Genomic DNA, 7,256 nt, shown 5'->3' on the forward strand with positions numbered 1-7,256 from the left:
AACTTTTCAGTCCACAACAGCGTAGTTTTGGAGAAAACTCATGAAGTTGCCAATGAAGGAACTTGTGTCAACTTCTCTTAATTCTGGTGGAACCAGACACTTCTGCTCAAGACACAGCTGTGACTCAGGTCCTCTTCCGAGAAACTAAGGCTCAGTTTGGGCTCTTACAGGCCTAAAAACTACATAAAAGCCACAAGCATGCAGTTTTCAAGTTTTATTTCAGAGTGCTGGTCGGGGACCCATGAGAGACCTGGTGTCAGAGCTGTGATTTGCCTGAGGACCCCTGTGTCTCCTGCAGACCCTTGGAAACGTGGATGTCAGCTGTGCCGCCTCAATACTGTATTTTTACAGATGCACCAGATGCATTGTCTATAGTTGTTCAGGGGTCTGGAGGCTAAATTATGGATTGTCTTCTCCAAAAATCTCTTCCTTAACTTTCTCTGTGTTTATAGTTCTGACATTTCCAGAAAGAACAAAGAGGAATGCAGCTATTATGGCATAAATGTGACCAAAACCCACTCTGAGATATACCATGGATTCATGACTTTGCCTGACTGACTGACTTCTTCTCGGATGGGTCCACAACCTGTTCTCCCACCAGTGCCTTGTCCGTGCACCATGGAGGATCCCAGCCTATGTGGCAGTGGCAGTTCCTGTTATGGTTGCACATCCCTCTGTGACTGCATTTCTCTGGGATACAGTCATAATTCAGCTGAGCCCCACTGCCAGTGCAGTAGGTATCCCGACAGAACTTTCCAGAAGCACAGGAAATACTAGTTCTCACATGAGCAATCTGGGTTGTTCCTGTGCTACGCTGTGAATCCGGACCCAAACATCAGAACCCTGGATTTCCGACAGATGGAATCCAACATGCCCTTGCAGTTGAGGGAGATGTGTGACATTCCTACACTGCAGCCTTCCACATGGCACGCCTGTATGGGAACAGGTTCAGCATTGACTTCCCCGGGGTCTTCTGCAGTGTCCATGTCGGCTGCCTTTGTGATTTATGGTATAGCAGACATCTTCACCTTTCCCAGAATTTCTGCCAAAGCTTTCTTGGCAGTGAATAGTGCGGTCAGTGCAGTTTCCATGATAGCAGCAGCCCTCTTCAGTGCACGCGGTTCCATCTTGCATATGGAAGTCATCAGGGTATGCCAAGGTCACCCCATGGCAGAACTCTGGAAGATGACGTATATTTTCGATTGGTCTGCAGGGTGTCCAAGCAGCAGAGTTGGTGCAGTCTGTATAGCATCTGCCTGTATTACATTTGCCCCCAGGGGTTCAGATACAATCACGCATACAGCCTAGATTGCTGTAGCACTGGTTGAATGAGCCGCAGTCACACTGCTTTCCTGGATCCACTATGTAGTTTCCATAATGATAGTGGGTCAGGCTTTTATTTAAATGCACCATTTCAGTGTTGAACATGCACTTGTCTGTTCCACAATTCATTATGTGCTGCATATGAATGAAGGAACAGTTGCTGAAAGCTTCCATTATACCAGTTAGTTGGGTCCTAATGCAGTTGGACCTTTTTTGGTAAGCACATTCATCAGTGTCAATGCACAAGCCACAATTTCTTGCCATCTGATGTGTTGCTATGACAGACAAGAGTAAATAACGTCTGCCTAAATAACTCAGAATGATGGCATATAACCCATTGGTGGATGGCATATAGAATATACAACTGGACTGCCATGAACCTCATAGGGCCCATCTCAAATCACATTAAGGGTGAATGTGTTTTAAGAAATCGAAAATACTTTCACTCATACTATTGAAGAGAAAAAAGGACTCTGATGCAACACATAATTGCCCGCATGAGCTTGATGTCTCTCACTATAAATGACCATGAATCCAATAACTTACATCGATACCATGAAATATTGACTCAGTTAAGCTAACTAGCCTTACTAGGAATTGGGCACTTTTTTCACGTGGTTAACATACTATACATTGTTTTGAAACTGAGAGCAAGTCCTTTGAAAATTCTGTGATGGGATGAACAGAACTTACTAGAGATCCTTGGGGCTGCACTGGCATTTCCTTGAGGAACAGGGGGTCCCCTGTCCTCCTTATATCCTAGGTTATAAGTAGGTCCCATTGCACAGATGTCTGCGACTATCTGAGAAACAAAGTGTTCAAACCATTGGAAATCACCGAGGGGTCTCATTTCATAGGCAACTTAATCCAACTTCATGATATCTTCAAGGCTGCCATAGCCTGTGTCGATTGTGACCATGGAAAAAGGAATCTCCTCTAGGTAGCTGAGGTAGTAACAGTCTGGAGGCATGAAAGTGTAGTCAGGATGCTCCCTGAGCACCCTGAGTCATCATCAGAAGAGTCTGGACCAAAAGAGTTTCTTGTGCCGCATGTGTATAACATGTCTCTTGCCCCCAAAACGCAGGCTATAGGACAGACAGCCAGGCATCTGAATGCCCTTGCTGTGGTGCGGCTCCTTCTTGGGGATTACCATCTCAGAGGAGATGTAGCACCATGAGGGATGCCCTTGAGAACCCTGCACAGGAGCCAGCACTGCCCAGAGTGCAAACAGCAAGAGGGGTGCCCTCAGGATGACCTGGCCCTCTGCCAGCCTCATGCCCCTGCTCAGAGACATCTGCCAGTGAGAATGGATAAATGGAGGATCCTCAGCAAAGCCAGGTCTAGACCATCAGAGAGAACAGAGGGCTGTGCCAGGTGGCCAGCAGCCTGCACCTGGGGGCCACCTGTGGGGTTCGGCAACAGTCCCAGGGTGTGGCATTGTGTGACCCTACACATCAGTTAAGCTGGGGTGGATGTGGGAGGGTCAGGTGGGCCATGGTCAAGAGTGGTCACATGGACATGGGTAGGGATTTGGACCCAGAGGCATGGCTCTAGTCAACACCTTCAATCTTTCCTCCAGCTACTTGCATATGGGCTATGCAGTTATAACACCCTGAACTTCTCTACCAATTCCATGTCCTGTGGTACTGCTGGGTCACTTTCTTTGGATGACTACTTTTCCTCATTACAGAGACCACTGCTTTTGCTTCCTTGTGATGTGGAGGTAAACATTGTCAATTTTACCTTTATGGGTGATGCAAAAAATTGCTTTGTAGTTTTGTGTGTCTTATTCTCCTTGGCTATTAGTTTCCAAGCCATTTGATCCTTTTGGTTTTTGCTTTGAAGTTTCCTCTGAGTTCACTGAGGAAAACATTTGTCAGTATTCTGAGTGATGATTGGTGAACTACAAGGTTGTATTTTAGTATTTTCTTATGCCAGCTGGGGAGAACAGAAAGTACTGCTGACCATGTGTGAGCCCCAGGGGTTTTCTCCTCTAATCCCTTATGGGGGTTCTTTCCTGGCCTCTGGCAGTCTCCTCCCATGTAGTTTGGTTCCCTCTTCAGCTGGAGATGGAGGGGAGTTGAGGTTACTTTGCAGCTTTCACCATGGAGTCTGCCCATGATCAAAAGATGGTTTTGACCATGGCACTCCCTTGCTTGATTAAGTACCCTCTACTGCTTTAAAACGCCCTGGGTCAGGGAGAAACCTCAAAGGTGGCGTTTGGACAAGAGTTTGCCTTCTCTCCAGTGGCTGGCCTTCTGAATATAGCTCAAATTCCTTTGCCACCCAAACTAAAACTTTGAACATTGACCTTTCCAGCAACAGGCAGCTGAATTTGGGTTTTGATAACAATGAAATGGAGAGTGAAATGGCAGTTTCCAGGGCCTGGCAGGGAGGGTCAGTGAGGGGTAGATCTCAAGGGCTATGATTTTGTGTTATGCAAGATGATTAAGTTCTAGAGGGGTCTCCACATCATTATCCCTGTAATTAACAATACTGTAAAATATCGTTAAAATTTTGTGAAGAGTGTGGGTCTCATTTTCAGTGAGATCTTACCACAATATACAAGTGGAAGACACGAGTTTTCCTTCTCACACAACAGTGTGCTGAACTGCATGGACACACTCTCTACTGATAATTTGAAAACAATTTTAAAAAACTTACACGTTTTGGAAACTAACCCTGAGGATATGTCATTTACAGATATCTTCTTCCATTCCATAGGTTGTTTTTTTGTTTTGTTGATTGTTTCCTTCACTGTGCAGAAGCTTGCTATTTTGAGGTAGTCTCTCTCTATATATAATTTTCTTGTATTATAGTAATGTACATTCAATCTGTTAACATACAGTGTAGTACTGATTTTAGGGGTAGAATTTAGAGAACCATCGCATACATATAACACCCAGTTCTCATTTCACCCGGTGCCCTCCTTAATGCCCACATGCCATTTAGCCCACCTCCCCCACTTCCCCTCAGTTTGTTCTCTGTATTTAAGAGTGTCTTCTGGTTTCCTCCCTCTCTGATTTGATTTATTTTACTTTTCCTTTCCGTATGTTGTGTTTCTTATATTCCACTAATGTGTGAAATCATAGGATATTTGACTTTTTCTGACTGACTTGTTCCATTTAGCATAATACACTGTAGTTCCATCCACATTATTGTAATTGGCAAGATGTCATTCTTTTTGATGGCTAAGTAATATTGCATTGTATATATTTACCACCTCTTCTTTATGCATTTATGTGTCGATGAGTATTTGGGCTGTTCCACAATTTGTTTTTTGTTGATAAGGCTGCCATAAAGATTGGGATGCATGTGCCCTTTCGAATCAGCCTTTTGGTGTCCTTTGGATACCTTTGGTATCCTTGGATAAATGCAATTGCTTGATCACAGGATAGTTCTGTTTTTAATTTTTTGAGGAATCTCGGCACTGTTTTCCAGAGTGGCTGTGCCAGTTTGCATTACCATCAACAGTGCGAAAGGGTTTCCTTTCTCTGCATCCTTGCTGACATTTTTTGTTTTCTGAATTGTTAATTTTAGTCATTGTGACAGGTGTCAGTTGGTATCTCATTGTGGTTTTGCTTTATATTTCACTGATGAAGAGTGTTGTTGAGCATCTTTATTTGTGTCTTTTTGCCCTCTGAATGTCTTCTTTGGAAAAATATGTATTCATGTCTTCTGCCCATTTCTTCACTGGATTATTTGTTTTTTGAATGTTGAGTTTGGTAAGTTCTTTATAGATTTTGGATACTAACCCTTTGTCTCAGATGTCATTTGCAAATATCTTCCCCGATTTTATCAGTTGCCTTTTAGTTTTGTTGATTTGTTCTTTGCTGCGCAGAGCTTTTTATCTTGAGGAGATTCCAATAGTTTATTTTTGCTATTGTTTCCCTTGCCTCTGGGGACACGTCTAGTAAGAAGTTGCTCTGGCCAAGGTCAAAGAGGTTGGTGCCTGTGTCCTCCTCTAGGATTTTGATGGTTTCCTGTCTCACATTTAGGTCTTTTATTCAATTTGTGTTTATTTTGGGGTGTACTGTAAGAAAGTGGTCCAGGTTCATTACAAGTTCACGATGCTGTCCTGTTTTCCCAACACAAGTTGTTGAAGGGACTTTTTCCATTTGATAGTCTTTCCTGCTCTGTCAAAGATTAGTTGATCATATAGTGATGTGTCCATTTCAGGGTTTTCTAATCTTTTCCATCAATCTATGTTTTTTTTTTTTTTTGCCAGTATCATCCTGTCTTGACGACTACAGCATTGTAATATAGCTTGATATCCAGAATTGTGATGCCTCCAGATTTTTTTCTTTTTCAAGATCTTTGGTTATTTGGGGTCTTTTGTGGTTCCATGATAATTTTAGAGTTATTTGTTCTAGCTCTGTGAAAAATGCTGGTATTATTTGACAGGAAATTGAATTATTTGCATTGAATGTCTAGGTTGCTTTGGATAGTATTGTCATTTAACAATGATTTTTCTTTTTAATTCATGTGCATGGAATATTTTTCCATTTCTTTGTGTTTTCTTCAATTTCTTCCATAAATGTCCCAGACTTTTCAGAGTACAGATCTTTTACTTCTTTACTTAGGTTTATTTCTAGTATATTATGGTTTTTGGTGTAATTTTAAATGGGATAGATTCCTTGGTTTCTCTTTCTCCTGCTTCATTATTGGTGTATAGAAATGTAACAAATTTCTATATGTTGATTTTGTATGCTACAAATTTACAGGTTTATTGTACCAGTTCTAGCGGGGTTTTTTTTTGGTTGAGTCTTTCAGGTTTTCTATATATGGTATAAAATTCAACTCCAGAACTGAATAATCCTGTTAAAAAATGGCCAGAAGACATGAATAAGCATTTTTCCAAATGTGACCTACAGATTGTCAATAAACACATGAAAAGATGGTCAACATCACTCCTCATCAGGGAAATATAAATCCAAACTACAATGAAATATCAACTCACACTGGTCAGAAAGGCTGAACTCAACAGCACAAGAAACAACAGGTGTTGGTGAGGATGCAGAGAAAGAGGATCCTTTTGGAGGTGCTGGTGGGAATGCACCCTGGCACAGCCACTATGGAAAACAGCATGGAGGTTCCTTAGAAAGCTAAAAATACAACTACATTATGATAGAACAAATGCACTACTAGGTATTTACCCAAAGGATACAAAAATACTAATTTAAGGGAATTGTACCTCTATGTTTATAGCAGCTATGTCATAAACAGGCCAGCTATGGAAACAACCCAGCCGAAGTATGCATTGATTGATGAATGGGTATAGAATACGTGGTATATCTACATAACCCCGTCCACGCACACTGGAATATTTCTCAGCCGCAAAAGGAATGACATTAGCTATTGTTAAGGACAGGGATGGGCCTAGAGAGTATTATATTTACTGAAATAAGTCAGAGAAAGACAAATACATGATTTCATCCATATGTAGAATTTAAGAAACAACAAATGGGCAAAGGGACAAATAAGAGAGAAGAGGCAAACCAAGAAATAGGCGATTTTTTCAGTGTTCACTTATTTATTTAGAGAGAGAATGGGAGGTGGGGCAGAGGCAGATGGGAAGAGAATCCCAAGGAAACGTCGTGCTTTCAGTGCAGAAACCAAAGTGGGGCTCGGTCTCAGGAATGATGAGATCAAGACAAGAGCCCAGATCAAGAGTCGTGGGCCTAACCCATGGAACCACGTAAGCCCCACGAAACAGATACTTAACTATAGGGGAAAAACTGCTGGTTACCCTGGGGAGGGTGTGTGGAGGGATGGGGAGGTAGTTGATGGGGATTAAGGGGAGCGCTCATAAAAAACACTGGGTGCTGTATTGCAATGTTGAATCACTATATTTTACACCTGAAAGTAATACTACATTGCATGTTAACTAACTGGAATTTGAAGAAAAACTCAAATAATGTATTTATAGTGCC

General features: G+C 42.0%; 1 pseudogene; it reads right to left on the reverse strand.

The window, feature by feature from the left end:
• Nucleotides 1-300: 300 nt before the first annotated feature.
• Nucleotides 301-2,617, reverse strand: LOC131517879 (disintegrin and metalloproteinase domain-containing protein 21-like; annotated as a pseudogene).
• Between the last annotated feature and the right edge of the window lie 4,639 nt (nucleotides 2,618-7,256).

This window comes from Neofelis nebulosa, chromosome 7 (genome assembly GCF_028018385.1).
Source record: "Neofelis nebulosa isolate mNeoNeb1 chromosome 7, mNeoNeb1.pri, whole genome shotgun sequence".
NCBI lineage: Eukaryota > Metazoa > Chordata > Mammalia > Carnivora > Felidae > Neofelis > Neofelis nebulosa.